The 20,602-nt window shown below is 39.0% G+C and overlaps 1 protein-coding gene across 24 annotated transcripts in view; it reads right to left on the reverse strand.

Moving 5' to 3' along the window:
* Nucleotides 1-20,602, reverse strand: part of PTPRD (protein tyrosine phosphatase receptor type D) — a 1,423,918-nt gene that overhangs the window by 876,689 nt on the left and 526,627 nt on the right. For all 24 annotated transcript variants that reach the window (XM_075209451.1, XM_075209482.1, XM_075209417.1 and 21 more), the window contains exon 6: nt 1,007-1,046. The gene's annotated coding sequence lies outside the window, so the exon portion shown is untranslated. The remainder of the gene's footprint in view (nt 1-1,006; nt 1,047-20,602) is intronic.

The following is a 20,602-nucleotide window of genomic DNA, read 5'->3' on the forward strand; positions in this document are numbered from 1 at the left end:
CTGCTTTGAAATAAATATATAAATATTTCCATGAGGCTATGCATTTGTCTTATTTTAAACTGCATATATAAAGATGTAGGCAAATAGAGTCATGATATTACTTTTTGGGGCCAATCTGTAGAAATTAAAAATAGTAAGATTTAGCATTATGTAATTAACTAAAATTGCTTATTTTCTTTGTAAGCAAGGTAGTTATGTTTCATATTAAAACCAACAACTCTCTCATAGGTCATTTTTTAACTCTGCTCTCTCCCAGCAGTACAAGCAAACATATCATTTGCTCTACCCAGCAGGAACAAGTTGATAATCTGACATTTCTCTACTTTATGTTGTTTAAAAAAAAAACATTGGTCCTATAAACTTGTAGACTTTAACCTGCATGGAACTCCTTTTGCAGAACACCCACTTAATTGTTTTCTACCAGTGATTTTTAGGACTTACTTTGAATCTTTTCTTTGTAATGATGTGCATATAGTAATGATTTGTATATACAGTAGGTCATATTTACAACTGTCATTTCACAAACTAAGGTATATAGAAAGTGTAGAAATATGATTAAAACATTCACCTGCATATTCCTCCATCATTAGTCCTTAAAAGACTGTTAAGGGTGGGGGAAAGATGGGTTCTGAATGTGAAAACGTTAAACTAGTACATTAATTGCCAGAGATTCTCAAACTGGAGTGACCACTAATAATTTCAATATAATTGGGCTGATTTGCCTCTATCAGATTCAGCTTACAAATTATTTTATAGTGCTGACAATTTGGAACGACTCTTAGACTCATATTAAATAAAATAACAGTAGGTAGGTATGCTTTAGTATGAGGTATGTTAGTTATTTTAGTTTTTCAAACTAAATACAATAAACTAAATACAAAATGGTAACTTCTATGGTGAATTCAATTGCCTTTCTTGCTTTGAAGTCAGTAAACAGAAACAAATAATTAAAAACAAAAAACTTAAGTCAAAATCTACAGCAGTTAGCAGCAAAATTTAAACTTACATGCTACCAGAGAGCATCTTGTTGTAATCCCAGGGTAGGTCTGAAATACAGAACCATATTACATTAAAGAGGTAAAGGATAAAGTACAGTATCTTAAATGTATTTCATAATAAAATTGTAATCATCATCATCATTGTAAAACAATGTAAAATTGACAAAAAGTGCCAAAGTCAGTTAAGAAAAGTCTATACAATGAAAACTTCAGAACTAATGATTAATGTATTAAAAGTGCCATAAATTATTTCCGAGTGCCTTTGAAATTAATCAAAACCTAATGCAATCTAGACAACTAACCCTCAATAGTAAGCAGTTATTCAACCAATTGTAGACTTTTATCTTCTATCTATCGTTTTTTTCCACAGAGTATATACAATTGTCCTTTGATTGCTAGGGGCGCACACAGTAAACAGCATTACCCTTTATTTGTAGTATGATACTTATCCTTATTATTAATAATAATAATGATAATAATAATAATTTAATCTATAATAAGGAACCATATTATGCTGAACTGAAAAGTGACAGTAAAATAAAATAAACACAATACTAATTACATTTTATTACTACTTAATGTAGTCAACTGTAGGACAGGCTTGCAAATGTATTGTCTTCAACCTTTTTTCTAGTCTGACTATTCTGATGAAGCAATTTGGATCGAAATTTAGATGTTATGTGTAATTAGGTAGCATTAGTAAGATTGTTTATTAAATGCAGGATCAGATCAGGATAGTCTCCTAAAATCATGGCTAAGCTGATGGAATTGGGACAGTTGAGAGGTAAAGGTGTGTTATTGTATTGACCATTGAAAGCAAAAATACAAACAATGGCTGATTATTTTTATTTATTAAGTGCTTTACATGAACAATGCTTTTCAGGTTTTTAACATTGAACAAATTACAGGGTGCTGAAATTTTAAGAAAAATAAGTACATATATAATACACTAAGTAAAGTAAATATAGATACACTGTCTATTGTAGAGAGAGAGGAATATATATAGGAACTCAATGTATAGAAGTATGCAGACTTGGGAAAAGATTGCAATTGTTGTTTGAACCAGTATAGGGAAGAAAGGTGATCTAAGTGACTTTTACTGTGGAATGATTGTTGGTGCTATACGGGTTGTTTCAGTACATCAGAAACTGTTGATCTCTTGGGATTTCTACACACAACATTCTCTAGAGTTTACAGAGAACAGTGCTCAAACCCAAAAACATCCAGTGATTGGCAGTTCTGTGGCTGGAAGCGCCTTGTTAATGACAGACGTCAGAAGAAAATGGCCAGCCTGGTTCCAGCTGATAGGAAGGCAACAGAACCTCAATTAATCATGGGTGGTATGCAAAAAAAGCATCTCTGATTGCACAGCACATACAACCTTGAAGTGGATGTGCTACAGCAGCAGAAGACCACACAGCACCCTTGTGACCGCTACACAATACATAGAACCCTTTTCACCACCACATAAAACAGAGGGCAACTTTATGACCACTACACAATACAGAGAACAACCTTGTCACTGCCACACAATACAGAAGGTAGCCAAGAGACCACCACCCAATACAGAGATTGATACAAACAAACTCTGTGTGAAAACATGATTCTCAGCTATTAGTTATTTTCATACCTCCTAACACCTCAAATGGCCAAATGGGAATTTATAAGATTTGTTATATATAACTATTCTTTCGTCAAGTGTTCATACATCTGAGCTGATTTCAAAATACAAACAAAATAGTCAAACACAGTTACCAGTCAGTGGCACCAGGGTATAATCTCCATTGAAAGAGTTGGCAATTGTGTTGTAAGAAAAGGAACTGATCCCTATGCTAATGCACATGGGACATTCACACATGTATATTATATTGTTACATATACCTGGTTGTCACATATCTCCTGTTGGGCCTGTTGCCACATATCCCCTCTTGTCACATATCCCATGTTAGGCCTGTTATCACATATCCCCTGATGTCACATATCCCGTTGGGCCTGTTGTGTCATATCCCCCATTGTCACATATCCCCTGATGTCACATAACCCATTGGGCCTGTTGTGTCATATCCCCCATTGTCACATATCCCCCATTGTCACATATCCCATGTTAAAAATATTTTTTTATACCTGTTGTGCTGAGTGCCAGTGACCTCAGTCTGGAACTGGCTGGAAGTTTGTACAGCACAAGTCACACACAGCCTCTGTAAGTGCAGCCCCCACCGCACTTAGTAAGAGACAGCCTCGTGATTGTCTGCCTGTTGCTATCCAATGATGGGACCGCCCCTTGTAAACCAGGGAAGCTGCCAGAGGGGAATTGTTTAACCACCCCGCACTGTTCATCACCCTAAACTCCCCTCTCCCTCCCCATGCCAGGTGCCCTCACAACAACAAAAAAATAAAAACATGTAAAAAAATATATTTCCACCTCTCCCTCCTGGCTGGTCTGGGCCTCTTTCTGTGGAGAGGCCTGGGGCTGCAGCCCCATCAAGCCCATTGTTAATCCAGCCCTGGCTTCAGGTACTGGTGAGCATACCCTCACTTGCTACATGTAGCGGTAAGAAAGCATGACTACTCCAAAAGGGTGCTTATCCTTTAAGTTATAAGTGCCTGAAAGTGATACTTTTTATATTCCTATTGTAAGTATGTGTTTAGAAATATGACTAACAGGTATGTCTACTAAAGTGCCGTTTTGCAACACTGCATGTTTTTTGGCTATTTTATTTGCAGTTTGGAAAACGTGAGGCCAAAATGCACATACGTTTGCATGTTTATAAACCACATTGTTTTAAACTGACATCACATTGTTTTTTAAATGACAGGTAAAAAAACTGAAAAACTGCAGGTTTTTTTAGACATTATTCTGATAGGTGAGATTGCTCAAGCCGCATGCTGTTTGACCTGTCTTGCCTGTCAGAATGTAAAAGAAAATAAATAAAGTTTAAAAAATGTCCCATCCCCTTCTATAACAGTCCAGCCTACTCAGCATTTGGTCTAGTCTTTAAAGCAAAACATGATCGGGCCCCACACCTAGGGGTAACTGTATCAAAGTCCGGTTTTTCCCTCTCGCCGGAGATCGGCGATTTTTAGCTGAAAAATCTCCCGCGAGATGGAAAAACCGGACTTTGATACATTTACCCCCTAGAGTGGCCTTGTCCAATGCTGAATAGCACATGATCCTCCTGATTCCACTGGCCGGTCAAAATCTTCAAATATATTGGCCACTCTTGTAGCATTATATGTTTTGACCCACTAGTTAAATCAATAAATAATATTGCTCCTATTACTTATATATATGTAACAGGGTACAAGTTCTTGTAGTGCCCCCGTTACTTATATAAGTCTTTGCAGTGCCCCTTATATAAATAAATTATTATTGCTGCCTTAATTAAAAAAAGAGGCAGACAATTTATAATTAAAGTTGTTTGCTTAATAAAATCTGTAATCCATATATGGAATAAAATGAAAAAACTAATTTCAATGGCAAACCACACACAAGCTCTTCTTGACACCAGCTGGGCAGCCAAGCAGGAGTGGTCTCTTACACTGCTCAGTCAATCACAGATAATATCCCGATTAACTGCCCAGTCAGTAAGTAGGCAGGCTCACTGGAGAGTAACTATTTTTTTTTTTTAAAGTAAGGCACCAATAACAATGTCTTTATCTATTTATACAGTGGGCACAACAAGGACTTAATGGTATTATAATTACTTAATAACTAATGGGATCACTAAAAGCACTTATATAAGCAACGGGGGGGCATGACAATCACTCGTATAAGTAATGAGCAATATAAGAACTTATATAAATAGGGGAGGCAATATTATTTATTTATCTGGAGAGAGTCTAGTTGTTAGGCTCCACCTCCGCACTGACACTAGGTGCAGGAGATGGTCGCCTGTGCCTTGCCGACAGCCACGTTCCATTGCCTAGCAACAGGACGCTTCCTTTATTTTCTCTGCACCCTGTGTGGGCACATGAGTAGTAGACCTCGCGTCCTGTTGCTAGGCAATGGGATGCTTTAGACACACACTTGCCGATGGTCATCGTGAAATCCTCTGACCCTATTAGGGTGCTACCTGCTCCAGCACTTATGTGTGGTTCCTGCATACTTGGGTTCTGACTTGGCTTGTTTCCCTCTACTAGTCTCTGGGTTTACAATTTGGCGCCTTAATGCTCAGTTTCGTTTAGGCTCCTGGTTTGTTCCGACTATTATCTGAATCCTCCCTGTCTACAGTTCTGATCGGCTGGTTCTACTGCTTACTATGCTTGTCTATTCCCGTCACTATGCTGGTGACTCTCGGGGAACCTCAGCCTCCTCACTCCTTGCAACAAAGTCCAAACTCCATTGCAGAGGTCCCTGGTGAATACCTGGGGTACGTTAGACTTCGCACCTTCCTCTTTAGTTGCTCAAATACCGGCTAGTGGCCACCTCTTGCTGCTTAGGTTGGGCTGAAAGCTAATGTAGGTCATAAAACCAGATGTTTTTTGTATAGCTTAAAGCAGTATATAAGAATTAATATGGAAAATAGGACTGGCGCTTACAACTTGATAAAGTAAATGAAATAAATAAAAATAAAAAAAAACCAATGCAACAAGGGAATTTTGGTGTCTTAAAAACATCCCCATATTGCCAGTGGTTTGAATTTTCACCCTCTATATCGCAGGATAGTAAATCCTGCGGTTTGGGCCTCAAAACTGCTGGCATGATGTGTGATGATTTGCAAAGCTGTAAAAATGAAGCTGTTTAGTAAATTTACAGCTACGGTAGATTTTAGGGACATTTATAACAGCACAGGAAATTATGTGCAGCACAGCACATTCCGCATCTGCTTTTGTATGTGAAGACCGTGGATTTACAAGAGTGCTTTACTGTAACTGAACAATGGGCAGATTGGGGCTGGCTATGGGTATTATCAGACTAGACACATGTTGAACAAATAGCAAAAGAAAACTAGGCTTCATATTTGTCCTTCTGTGAAAAAAGATTAGGCATCACTTCTCAAACTGTAAATTTGAACTGATGAAATTGAACAGATGTTGGCCAAATCTCTGCTCAACATTGTTCTGCACATTACAATGCAACAGGTTGAATATCCAAATACTCCTTTACTAAAGAGAAGGTACTATGATGTTCCTTGTCAATCCAAGGCACAATGACAAGAGTAATAGAAAGGGCTTCACTAAAACAATGAGCTTGTACAAGGGCCAAGCATGTGGCTCCACCAAACCAGTTCTATTCAGTATGGTTGAATTGTATTAAATCGAGTCCAACAGTAAAGCAGCTGCCTTTACATAAACAGCATGGCGAGGCTTATGGTCCCAGGTAATGGGGCTGGACAGGAGAACCAAAAGGTATGTTGTCAGAAGTGAGCATCACCTTTTAATTTTATGATTTGCATGAATTATTTATGCAATAAATAGTTTACAATGAATTAGATAGCACATTTTACCAAGTAAACATTGAGAAATTATATTTGATAGCCTGCAACATATAGCACAAAGTGATGACCCTGCAAATGACAAAGTAATGTGAAGCTATGACACTGAGAATATTAAAGGAGTGCCCTTTTGATGTGCTGTGGAATTTGTAATTAGACCAAGATTTTCCAAGTTACAATGCTATTCTACTGATAATTCTGAATGAAAATACGGTTTAGGTATTTCTCTGAAATAACATTGAAAGGACAAGAACAGCATCACATATTTCTCCTCAGAACAGCCATATTTCATTGCACTGCAGTTGAGAGCAATCAAGCATAGTTAGCCATCCTCATCCTTGGGTAAGGTAATTATTAGCATGATATTTTTACACTGTGCTAGCCAAAGAGGAAAATGAAGAATACTATTTATCAGATCCATGAAGTGCTAATGAAAGCAACCGATCAAAATCAGAATGGAACTTCATATCTACACTAAAGGTGCTCACAAATATATCTGTATTTAAATGTTTGGATTATTTTCTTCATTTTCACTTGGTCACAAATATTTTTGCAATATGATTATATAGCAGGGCGTGAACAATATTTAAAAGTGGGAGGTATACCAAGAGGTTTACATTTATAAAGATTCATATTTGTGGTGCAAATATGGATCATTTTGCTAATAAAATGGGAAATGAGTCTCAATGAAACCTGGCAAATTTCCTAATGTGTTTATGTATATTTTTCATGGAACCCTAACCGGAAAAATTGATACACAGTTCATAACAAACCTAAATCTGTCATAATAAAAAGCACTATAGACAACTTAAATCAATTAAACATTCTAACAACTCTGCCTCTTTGTACACCTCATACACATTTTTCAAACAAGATAATGATTTGTTTTATTAAGGGACCAAGTTCCCAATACATTTAATTAATTCTGAAAAACTACAATAAGAGAAAGTGTGATGGTAGCTTCTATTTTCAGCATCACTGCCCAAAAGGAGAATATAAAAGGTGCTTCAAGGAAACTAGTCACTGAATATTACTACCATGTATTAAGCAAATCTGAAATGTTGCTATTAAGAAAGTAAAGGTCTGGCTTTTGTCCCTACCAACAAACCTAACCATTTTAAATATTTAGGATTACATATATTTATTTGAAGTTTTACTTTACCAAGTCAGTTGGTAATGCACCATTGAGAAATACCACAAGAACCAAGGGTATAGTAAATTCTAAACTATGTCTTAAACTACCATCTAACTTTTACTCTGTAGAATCTAACAGTAGTTACATTAACATTTAATATATGAGATTGTTTGAAGGATTTTTGTTAAATTAGAGTAGATTGCTGAAACAGAGAGTTCTTACTAGAAACTGAGTATTGACCCTTCCCCTGAAAGTTCTGTAAAGTATGTATTAAGAGAAAAAGAGTGATATCAGAGATAAGCGGTTTGGATTATGTAAAATCTGAGAAGATCCAACATTGGGGATCTGAGTCGGCCCGCCAAACTTGGATCTCATACATATTGATATACATATTTTATACAGGACATATTTATATACTTGCAAATATATACCAGTGACGAGTCCCCTTGTTTCATTCACAAGGGCAGCATTACGGCACATACTACTAGTGTTCAATCAGATCTACCTTACTTGTGCCATCAAAAAGCACTTATAGTAAAACTGTGTGTTTGAAAGCTCTGCTTTCCGCTCCCTGTGAATACTTTACCCAACGATAAATGCATAGTAATTAAATAGATGAAGGTGCAGCCCACCTTCGTCTATTTAGTTTTATCAATGTCTAACTGTATTAATTCGACCACTGTCCATCCAATGAACTCTGCTTGTTTCTGTAGCATAAGTGTCTATGATGGATGCTCTATTACATTCCAAATTTATTGCATTCCTACCCTTTGAAGTTTTTTATTAAGGGTGCACTCCACCTTCGTCGATCATCATCCATTTTTATTTATATAGCGCCATCAAATTAAATAACACTTTTTACAATTATTTGCAAGGCCGCCAGATCATTGTGTCCCCTAGCCTAGGGATTGTATCTTTAATTAAACTGTAATATATTTGTGTAATACATTTGTGGCACTGCTATGTCACTAATTTTAGCCAGTCAGATCACTACACACTTTTGGTTAAAATTGGTGAAAATTTGGACAGTTGTGAAGGGATTATTAGAGAATACACTGGTTATGAATGTTAATTCTACAAATAGTAATGTAGAAGCAAAAACAACTCAAAATGACAATATTTTACCTATTTTTCACAATTTTTTATTAAATGCATATCCAAAGCAAAAACTAAAACCAAAACCTCTTTGCGATTTTTTTTTTTTTACAAAATAGAGGCAGGGCTGGATAGAAAAGCGGGGAGTAGTGACTGGAAAAAATGGTGGTGGGTGGCTGAAGAGAATGAGGGGGGTGGTTGGAGAGAACAGGGGGCTGGCTGGAGAGAATCTGGGGGAGGGTGCTGGAGAGACCAAGGAGGGGGATTCAGGGGACTGGGGGTTGGAAAGTAGGGGGAAATTTCTTTTGTGGTACATAAATATATGGTAGATGAAAACTATAAATCACAATAAGTAATTAAAATATAATTAGAAGAAATCAGTCAGTATTCAAAAGGTGGTGATGTCTTTGTTAGCATTTATAATATCAATTAGATGTGGGGAAAAGTTGCAAGTAATTAATTTTGGGGCTGGTGGGTGAGTTAGGCATTTTTATTACCTGGGAATGTTATTAATTTAATGTCAAAGCTGGTGGAGGGAATATGTCTGTTTAGTAAATGGGAATGCTACATCACAGTCAAACTTCCTTCACTTTAGTTTCAGCACTTTCTATAAAATTAACTTTTGATACCGCCACTCTAAATTACTGTATAATTTAGCCAAATGTATGGCTTAAATTAATGAGGGTGAGTGGGCATGAGGACTTTATTACAAGTGTGACTTACTTTGCCCAATTTTGAAAAACATTTTCATGATAGTGTCCCTTTAACAGAATATATTTTTATTTTAAGGAACAGTCAAAATTCTGCATTTTCAGGTCATGTGTAAAGCTTACACAGCCAATAAAATTCCTGTTCAGTTCTACAAAATTGCATTGTTGCTGTTGTTTACACAAGATAATGACAATGAATGTCACCTAAATTATTAGAAGGAGAGCTTTTGGTGATACTCAGCTTGCAATTTTTTTAGTCACCAAAGGAAAATATATTGTTAAGACTGTTCTGCTTCCATTGTCTTTATGTCCCAGAGTGTCATTAGCTTATCTCTTAAATTCTCAGTATCCACACATTTTAATTTGCTCTTGGGAAATAGTATGCTAAATAACCATCAGATTACACCTTCTAAGACAAAATTGTGTTTGGTGGCAATAACATCCCAAATTAAAATGCAATGTGATTATCTCAGATAATGTGTTCAGCCATTCACTGCTTTCAAGCATAATAGAGTCCTAAAGTTTTACTAAGTCTGCAGAAAAAAATGAAGAGGATTGGATTGGCTGTTAAATATTTAACTTTCATTTTAAGTGCTAGCATAAACTGGGATCAAAGATTTCTAAATGTGTCTTGGTTAGTAGGCAGCAATTATGGAGAAGACTGCAAGTGCAAAGCTTTACAGATAAGGCCCAGTGTTGCATACATTTTACATAATGGCAGTTGAAAAGTACAATAGTAGTAAAATAATAATGAAATGTTAATTTTGTGTCCTTGTTACCTACCCAACTGCCGCTTTTGTCTACTGATTAAATTTGATTCAATTCTATTATGATCAGAATTGATCCATCTGCTATTGACAGTGTTGGCCTGTATATACAGTCATAGTCTGACAAATAAAATTGGCTTTCTCAAGATATGTTCTTTCAGCAAGATCATTAAATTACATAACTTGGTTAGAATATTTAGTCATTTGATTATCATACCAGATCTACACAAATTGCTATTAGTAGCTTGTACAAGACAATGTGGCTAGCATTAATGATCCTTTTAGTGAAGGAGAGTAGCCAATGGAGTCAAAATGTACTAATCTGTGGTCATTTATAATTCCATTGCAAAGCTTGCCATACAATGTCAGCCATACTAAAGTGTGGTATAGGTACTGTAGAAATTCCATGATGCATTCCTGTAGGTTAAGTAATTGGCTTCTCAACATAATGTAATTGTTGTAGACAACCTATAACTGACCAATTGATGGTATGTGCTTTATTTAGTTTATTAAAACTGAAATCCCCCCCTCCCTAAAAGAGGCGGAAATAGAGAGCTGTGGGCCCGGGTGCAATGAAGGAGGGGAGAAGGGAACCGGGGCCCACAGCTCACAAGATCTAACCCTCTGCATCTGTCATGCAGCGGGCCCCATTATCACCATGGGCCCTGGTGCACAGCACCTGCCGTACCAACGGTAGTTCCACCACTGCTCCCCAGCTTTACACAAACTTAAGGACTCTCTTTTCTAGATCAGATATTATTGACCACAAGCCTTTTATACACATTCTCTGATCACAATACATAAATAATGTTGCACTTAAAGGATTTACTTATTACTAATATCTTCAAGCCATCTCAAAGACATACCAATTCCCAAATGTCCTCATTTCTTATCCTACAAGGTGTCCTGTTAAATATTATAAGTCCTAAATGTTATCACACTTCATTATCTTTTTCCCACCATATTTCTAGCCCATCTCCTTCAAAATTTGTAAAGTAATCTGTCATAAATGTATTGGAGCTTGGATGAGCTCAAATAATAAATGTGTTTATAAGCTTATCCTTTAAGAGTTAATAAGAGTTAATAGTATGTAGAAGGAATAGTACAGTCACGCTGGTTTATAACAAAGAGGGAGATAATGCATATTCCTGTACCTGGTTGTACCAAGTTACAGGAGAAACCAGATGCACTGCAGATCCCTGGAAAGTCACTGTATGAGGGGTGTGTAACCAAAATCTGCCCAGTAACAAAAAGGGTATATAAGACTGTGTAAATGCATGAATTGTTTTTTAGAATGCTGAACCCAAGCATGTCTGAATAAGAAGCTCACATTTGGATCTTCGGCTTATGATTTTTCACTTCATACTACTTGGTAAAAGCCTAGCTATAACAGATAAACCACAGTCCCCTCTAAGTTTTGTTGGATTAAAATGAACTATTATCATGACAATCACTTTAGTGCAAAACAAGTCTGCATAAATAGGATTTCACATTTACAATATACACATAAACATATAAAATAAAGGCAACAGTTTTATGCCACAGTTTCAGGAAAGTAACTCTATCAATGGGAACTTCTTTTTCCCCCTACAGTGGTTCTCTTTTCTTACTAAATAGGGTGAGATTTCTAAAATTTAACCCCATCTATGCCACTGTGCTCTATAAAGCAAACATTTTTTTAAATCCCTTGCAAAAGAAAAAGTTCAAATGATATCACCCCCAAAAAACAGTGTCAGGGCTTCTGTGGGGCAAAAAATAGGAGTACCCCTATTTTATTTCTAAATGGATTCTATGATCCTGTAATCTCTTCATACACTTACCCACATGCCAATGACAGATGCCACACATGCTACAAAAAAAAATTATTAACCTTTTGTCTAGGAAACAATTTTTTGTAGCCTTGAAGGTACCTAAGATAGCTCTTTTGCAACCCAACAAAATGGAAACTCCATAGTTTAAAAGCAAATGTGGACTTGCCGTGCCCCTTGATTTGAGCAGTTCACTAGATTTCAACATAGTGCATAGGTTTACTGAGCAAGATGGCAGTCTTGTAAGAAAAACAACGTTTGTACAGGCAGAGGGGAGAAGTTAGGAATTTTCTATTTCCATGTTGTTCCAAAACTAACTGCAGTTATGCTAGCAATAATGCCCCCATAATGTCATCATTAATATAAGCAATATATACAGCTGAACAAGCAGTAATCAAGAACAGAGTGGTGTCTCACCACTAAATGCAAGGCACGACAATGTGTCAATAGAATTCTGATCAAGTAGAGGAAAACCGCTCTGTATTGGTTAGATTCAAAAGCTCTGAACCAGATTTCAGATTTATGTGAGTAGAGAGTATGTGTCGGGACCGTTTGTTCAAATAAAGGAGTTTTTCAAGGTATGGGTGTCTTTATTTAAATGTATTTTTTGCAGTTACAATACAGGTCTCTGTAAGCCCTGGATGCCAAGTGCTAGCATGGTCTGGCAGCCCTGAGTATGCTAGCATTTCTACAAGCTCCATCATACCTAAATACTTTAGAGTTGCCTGGGCTTGCTGGGACCTGCAGTGCACAAGCAAAAAATACATTGTTATCATTTAATTCTTTATTACCCCACACTCACTGCACTAGGTGTGTCTAAGAGGCCATGTGTTTTCAGCACAGGGCTGGTCTTGCCTAGAAGTAGGTGCATATTTTTTGGTGGTATCTCCCTGGCAATATAAGCCCCATGCTGAACAGACTAGAGCTCTCTGGAGTGTGCACTTCATAAATTTGTTCCGCAATGTGTAGGAAGATTATTAGTATTATTAATTTATTTATAAGGTGCCACAGAATCTGTAGTGTCAGACATGAGGCAGTTACGCATAGGTAGCACAGATGACTGTGAGTTAAACTGTGGGAACTCACACATGATGGTCCATATTCAATTAAGCACAAAGTGTCTCCAGAATGAACCCAAGGCACTTTGTGTTACCGCAACACTGTGTAGCTGCGATATTCCCCAGCTAATTGAAAATGCCCCAATGTAGCAGTAGACAATAGATGGGAGAAGACTCTGCCTATGAAAGCTTACATTCAAGACAATAATATATAGAAGAAACAATTTCTTTCAGAGAGCACATTTGGATCCATTTGAATACCATCCAGGGGCACTACATTGTAGTTTCATTCTGTAACAAGGATCTACTAGCACTGACAAATGGATCCTATTGACAGGATCATTTCTTTTCAGTTGCTATCTTATTACCAGAAGGCTCTTTCTTCTCTTCCCAATGGTTTATCTATATTGGGAACTTATTTCTAATTTTTGTGTAAAAATTGTATATGGGCAAAGGTATCCTCAATGCAACATGCAGTGAGCTTCATAGAGTTCTTTCAACTAAAAATAAATAGTTAATTTTATTGTGACAAAATTATTATTATTATTATCATTTATTTGTTAGGCGCCACAAGGTATCCGCAGCGCCACGCACAGGCCGGCGCTCCCATTAGGCAAGGTTAGGCACTTGCCTAGGGCGCCGGGCTCTGGAGGGTGCCTGGAGGGCGCCACAGAATACTAAAAGACTTTAAAACTATGCGGCGATCGCTGACCATACCTGTCACGGCCGCCGCACAGCATTCAGATGCACGGGGAGGGGGGGGGGGGGGGGAGAGGCTACTTTGTCACCACCGCCGCCTCTCTGCTCTGTCTCCGCCCCTCCACTTACTAGTGTCAGTGAGTGGAGGGGAGGAGACGGAGCAGAGAGGCAGCGGTGGGGAGACAAGGTAAGGAGAGGAGGGAGGAGGGCGGCAATTTTTGCGGGGGGCGGCGATTTTTGCAGGGTGGGGGGGGCGCCGCTTTTTTAAAAATGCCTAGGGTGCCGTGGACCCTAGCACTGGCCCTGGCCGCACACAGTACTAACAGTAGACTATACAGGGTGAAACCATACAGAACAATTAACAAACAGTACCAGAGACTCCGGCTAGTCATATGCAGTAAAGACTGGGTGGAAGAACAGGTATGGAGACAGGAGGGGAGGGGGCCATGCTCATACGAGCTTACATCCTAAGGGAGGGTAAACAGACCAGGCACAAAAGGAGGCAGTTGAGGCAAGAGGAGAGAAGGGAGGACGAGCAAAGGGAGGAGATGGGGGTTAAGTAGATGGTTGGTAAGCTTTGAGGAAGAGGCGAGTTTTGAGTGCACATTTAAAGGAGCACAGAGTAGGAGAGAGACGGATGGAACGAGGGAGGTCGTTCCAGAGAAGGGGGGCTGCACGGGAAAAGTCTTGGATTCTGGAGTGGGAAGAGGTGATAAGGGTGGAAGTGAGGTGGCGGTAGTTGGCCGAGCGCAGGGGGCGGGCAGGAGTGTGAATGGAGAGGAGGTTAGAGATATAAGGGGCAGTAGAGTTGGAGAGAGCCTTGTAAGTGGTGGTGAGGAGTTTGAAAAGGATTCTGTAGGGAAAGGGGAGCCAGTGTAAGGCAAGAGGGGAGGCAGAGGAGGTGTGGCGTGAGAGGAAGATGAGTCTTGCGGCCGCATTGAGTATAGAGCGGAGGGGGGAGAGACGGGAGTGGGGGAGGCCAGTGAGGAGGAGGTTACAATAATCAAGGCGGGAGATGATGAGTGCGTGGATGATAATTTTGGTGGCATCCTGAGAAAGAAAAGGACGGATGTGGGCGATGTTGCGTAGTTGGAAGCGACAGGCTTGGGCAAGGGAATGAATGTGGGGGCAAAAGAGAGAGAGGAGTCGAGGGTGACACCCAGGCAGCGAAGTTAGGTGACAGAGGAGATGGTGGTGTTGTTGACGACAATAGAGAGGTCATCGTGGGATGGGAGTCTGGGCGGAGGAAAGACAATGAGTTCAGTTTTAGAGATATTGATTTTGAGAAAGCGCTCGAACATCCAGGAGGAGATGGCGGAGAGGCAGTCTGATACCCGAGCGAGGAGGGTGGAGGAAAGATCAGGAGAGGAGATATAGAGTTGAATATCATCAGCATAAAGGTGATACTGAACACCGAAGGAGGAGATGAGAGCACCAAGGGAGGAAGTGTAGAGCGAAAAGAGTAGAGGGCCAAGAACAGAGCCCTGTGGGACTCCTACAGTGAGAGGGTAGGGGGAGGAGGAAGAACCAGACGTGGATACAGAGAAGGAGCGATTAGCGAGGTATGAGGCAAACCAGGCATGGGCAGAACCAGAGAGGCCGAGAGAGAGAAGAGTTTGCAGCAGGAGGGGGTGGTCCACGATGTCAAAGGCTGCAGAGAGGTCAAGGAGGATGAGTACGGAGAAGTGACCCTTGGATTTGGCTGATAGGAGATCATTAGTAACCTTCGCCATGGCAGTTTCGGTAGAATGGAGGGGGCGGTAGCCAGATTGGAGAGGGTCAAGGAGGGAATTGTCTGCGAGGTGCCTGGTTAGGCGGCTGCAGACAATCCGCTCAAGTAATTTGGAGGCATAGGGGAGAAGAGAGATAGGGCGATAATTAGCAAGAGAGGTGGGGTCAAGATTGGGTTTTGTGAGGATAGGAGAGATAAGAGCGTGTTTAAAAGAGGAGGGTACTACACCAGAGGAGAGTGATAAGTTGAAAAGGTGTGCTAGGTAAGAGCAGGCCATTGGAGAGAGAGAGCGAAGGAGGTGGGAGGGGATTGGATCGAGAGGGCAGGTAGAGGGTGGAGAGTAAAGAATAAGGGAGCGAACTTCTTCACCGGTTGTAGGGCTGAAGGAGCACCAGAGTTGGTTAATGGGGGACAAAATGATCTAACTAGAGAACCACATCGGAAAATATGATTTATGACTCTATTTGTTACTTTAGTTAATTTGCTAGCAAAATAGACTTTTACAAAAGTTATGTATATATGTTATCAATTCTTTGTCGTGCTGGTATTCTGGTGAACAATATACAAGCTGATTCATACCAGTATACATTTAGTTATAGATATAATTTTTCCACATGGGATTTCTTGTTGAATCTTTCTGTAAAACAATCTAAGCAGGACCATTAAAAAATCTGTGGACCATGATTTATCAGCCACTAAATGGATAATAGCCAAACCTTGCAGTTGATTTACTTTTTGGAATAGTTTATAACGGTTTACATACAATCAATGTTTTATGCTAGGTACACACTACAGAAAAATTCTCCTGATGTGGTTTCATTAACGATTTTACCAACGACTGAAAGTCCCGATCAGCATGCCAATTCATGCGTACACACTTTCATGATTTTACACGATTTACCTTCACCACTGTGCTCTTCATCTGTCATAACCATCTGCTGAAAAGATTGTGACTCTGTAAACTCTATGGAGAACTGCCTAAACTGCTGGTCATGAGTGTATACACAGAATTTGCCCAACACCGTTTCATCGTTTTAGAGATTTTTAGTCACTGCTACATTGATCCATCAAACAGTTCAATCAGGTTTTGAGTGATTTTGCTGAATTTTCATTTATGTTATAATATCTAGCTCTTTCCCTTTTATTCTTTTCCTTGTATTGTGTGAGAAAAGACTATTTACCATTGTCACAATCAAATACTTGTCTCTGTTGGCTTATGCAGTGCTTTGATTTGTAAAAGAGATGTAGACAGATCAGGCTGATGGCTTGTTTGATTAAAAATATTGAATACAATTCATTGAATGAGAAAAAATAATTCAGCATGAGTGACTTATTACAAAATAATCATTACAAATGAGAATTCAAATGAATCCAAATTAAACATAAAACTAAGAAATTGATCCAACTGTATATGAATCTACCACACATTTAAATTTGTAAAAGTAAAAAAAACAAAAAACAGGTGGGAGTAAACAAAGCAGACCGATTACTTCAGTTCATTTTAACATTATTTATGTTGTTCCTTTAAACCAGACACTAATTTCAACATTGAAGAGAAAAGGAGTAGAGAGGCAGGAAAAGAACAACATTAATGTAATTGATTTCTAATGTTGCAGTGATGCGTGTTGATGATTTTCTGATGATGTGACAATGATGATTTTCTGATGATGTGACAATGTTGCACCATTAGCAGGCAAAACATATATATATATATATATATATATATATATATATATATATATATATATATATATATAATAGATTACTTTCCTTGAAACTTGTTCTGTGTGGTAAAATGAACTGTGATTGTAATATTTGAGAATTTCTAAAATTGTGAAAACAATTAGGTTGGGAAGTTATCTAAACACAGATTGATACAAAGTTATATCTTTTGTTCTGTCTGAACTCATGACAGATTAGTTAAGAATCTCAAGATATGCACATCGTTGTCCACCTCAATGCCAAGGAGCAAATGCCACTTCTTGGAACTACCTCCATCAAAATGCTCTGTGTGACCATTGGGGATTTAGTGACTGTGTCACGACTTGCACTCTGCAACTGCTGTCTGCAGTGACTCTATTGGATTTATTATGCTTTCCACTTGTAGTACCACTGCCCACCAAAGGGGCCACTGTGCTACTTTGATTATTCTCCTTGATTACTGGGAGTGGTTTCAGCTGCATGAGGCCTATTTATACCTGCCTGCTTCAAACAGTCTGGGCCAGATCATCAGGTCACTCCTGTGAGCATTTCCATGTGCTTTGTTCCAGTCTGCATTATCAAGTTGTTTGTTCCAGTCTGCATTACCAAGTTGTCATCTCCAGTCTGCATTACCAAGTTGTTTGTTCCACTCTGCATTACCAAGTTGTCATCTCCAGTCTGCATTACCAAGTTGTCATCTCCAGTCTGCATTACCAAGTTCTGTTAAATTGTTGATCCCATTGAACTGTTGCTCTGTCTTCCCATTTCGGTATATCTGTGCCACAATCCGTGGTGGTTTATTATTTGTGTTCTTAATAAAGCCACTTTAACCACTTACGCTCTCTCTGTGGTCATACCTGGGAAATCCTGACAGTATGATCTGGCCATAATACCAAGCCTGCTGCTGCACGGCTTTCAACTCTTTTGAAAAGGATTTCCAGGGAAGTGACCTACTCCGTATTCAACATTAAGATCATACTGTCAGGATTTCCCAGGTATGACCACGGAGAGAGCGTAAGTGGTTAAAGTGGCTTTATTAAGAACACAAATAATAAACCACCACGGATTGTGGCACAGATATACCGAAATGGGAAGACAGAGCAACAGTTCAATGGGATCAACAATTTAACAGAACTTGGTAATGCAGACTGGAGATGTCAACTTGGTAATCATCATCATCATCATTTATTTATATAGCGCCACTAATTCCGCAGCGCTGTACAGAGAACTCATTCACATCAGTGCCTGCCCCTTTGGAACTTACAGTCTAAATTCCCTAATATAGACACAAACACTCACACACAGACACAGACAGACAGAGAGGGAGAGAATAGGGTCAATTTTGATAGCAGCCAATTAACCTACCAGTATGTTTTTGGAGTGTGGGAGGAAACCGGAGCACCCGGAGGAAACCCATGCAGACTGGAGATGACAACTTGGTAATGCAGACTGGAGATGACAACTTGGTAATGCAGACTGGAGATGACAACTTGGTAATGCAGACTGGAGATGACAACTTGGTAATGCAGACTGGAACAAACAACTTAGTAATGCAGACTGGAACAAACAACTTGATAATGCAGACTGGAACAAAGCACATGGAAATGCAGACTGGAACAAACAACTTGATAATTCAGACTGGAAAAAAGCACATGGAAATGCTCACAGGAGTGACCTGATGATCTGGCCCAGACTGTTTGAAGCAGGCAGGTTTAAATAGGCCTCATGCAGCTGAAACCACTCCCAGTAATCAAGGAGAATAATCAAAGTAGCACAGTGGCCCCTTTGGTGGGCAGTGGTACTACAAGTGGAAAGCATAATAAATCCAATAGAGTCACTGCAGACAGCAGCTGCAGAGTGCAAGTCGTGACAACTAGCTAGAAAGCCACAGGGTGGCAAGAGTAAAATTGTGACTATGGTTCAGCCTACTTCAGACCTAGAAATGCACTTTACTGTATTAAGTGGGAATATAAGATGCAATAGTCACCCCATTGAAAGTATAGGCCAAAGCCTTGTTTCCACTACCTCTGAAGATGTAGGGAATCATTTGGGCTACAGTTAATTTATATTCCAATTCATTTTTTACACTAGGCCATTTGGGCTCCAGTTAATTTGGGTACTAGCTTATTTTAACATAAGGTCACTCGAAGGTAGATTTACTAAACTTCTAAAAGGGAAAGCGAAAAGATAGTATTCTAATTTAAGCCATATTTGCCAACACTCCCGGATTTCGGGTAGGTCTCCCGAGAGAGTATGGCAGCCTCCCACATCTGCCCACTTCACTAGGACATACAGATCACCTATTATTTATTAGTTGGTTTAATTTCCAATAATACTGCACTATCAGGAACCCTTTTCTCCGCACTTTTACTTTATATATATATATATATATAAATTTATTTATTGTGAGGAAACGGGTGCTACTGGACTGAGAACTTTGTATTCATCACCAGTTTCTCACTGTTTACTGTACTTTTTAATCCTTGGCCCAGTCTAAGTATGTACACCAGAGCATCGGTGTATTATGTGTATTACTATTTCATGTTATTAGGTACATTTTGCCCTTGCTATTACCTGCAATATTGTATGTAGTATAAATATAAAGAATATTGCCATACTGTGCGAAAATAGCTGGACAGCAGCAGACATTTTGCTAGTGTTAGCTAATGTAGTTACCATTTGTCTCAAATGTTCATTGTTATGAGGGGCAGCTTAGATTTGGTTTGTAACCAGAACAATGTCTGCGTTAACTAGCTGGTAGCCCATGTTAATTAGCTAGGTCAACAGGTAATCTGAGACGTAATGAGGTTAGAACTTCTAACTGATATGCAATGTGCCTCCACAGTAATATATTGGGTGAAATAGCATTGGGAAATGTATCAATATGTATCAATATAAATGTTATTGTATCAAAATGTATCACAGATTCCGATGGCGTAACACTGTTGATACAATGTGTCAAAAGTCTTATTGTTTTATGTAAGCGTGCAGTGTCATTCCCTGCTGTAATATTGTAACCCCATGTTTAGTGTATCCAGCCAAAATAGCTAATTGTGTTAAGCCATTCTATTGTATAATCAAGGTAACAGGGACAGTATTTCTAGCAGCTAAATTGTCCCTGCTGTAAAGGGGAGGTTTGAGACATTTGACCAAACTTCCTGTGTATACAGGGAAGAATATAGGGAGAGCAGAATGTCAGGGGAGCTATTCTAGATTGGAGGATCCTGGTGTACAAGACATCAGCGAAAAGGACTTTGGGCCAGGCATTGTGCTGCCGCTGAAGGGAACCCTACCAGGAAAGGGTCAGTGTGAGTCAGTAACCCATGCTGGAAGCCACCATAACTGTTTTGCTAATCAGTAGTGGTAATATTGCGGGAGGATAAGACTCTAAAGAAAACCTAAATTATTACTTTGGAGTGCTGACTGCAAGAGGCTGCTGGAGGATACATGCTATCATTTACCCT

This window comes from Mixophyes fleayi, chromosome 1, assembly GCF_038048845.1.
Source record: "Mixophyes fleayi isolate aMixFle1 chromosome 1, aMixFle1.hap1, whole genome shotgun sequence".
Classification (NCBI taxonomy): domain Eukaryota; kingdom Metazoa; phylum Chordata; class Amphibia; order Anura; family Limnodynastidae; genus Mixophyes; species Mixophyes fleayi.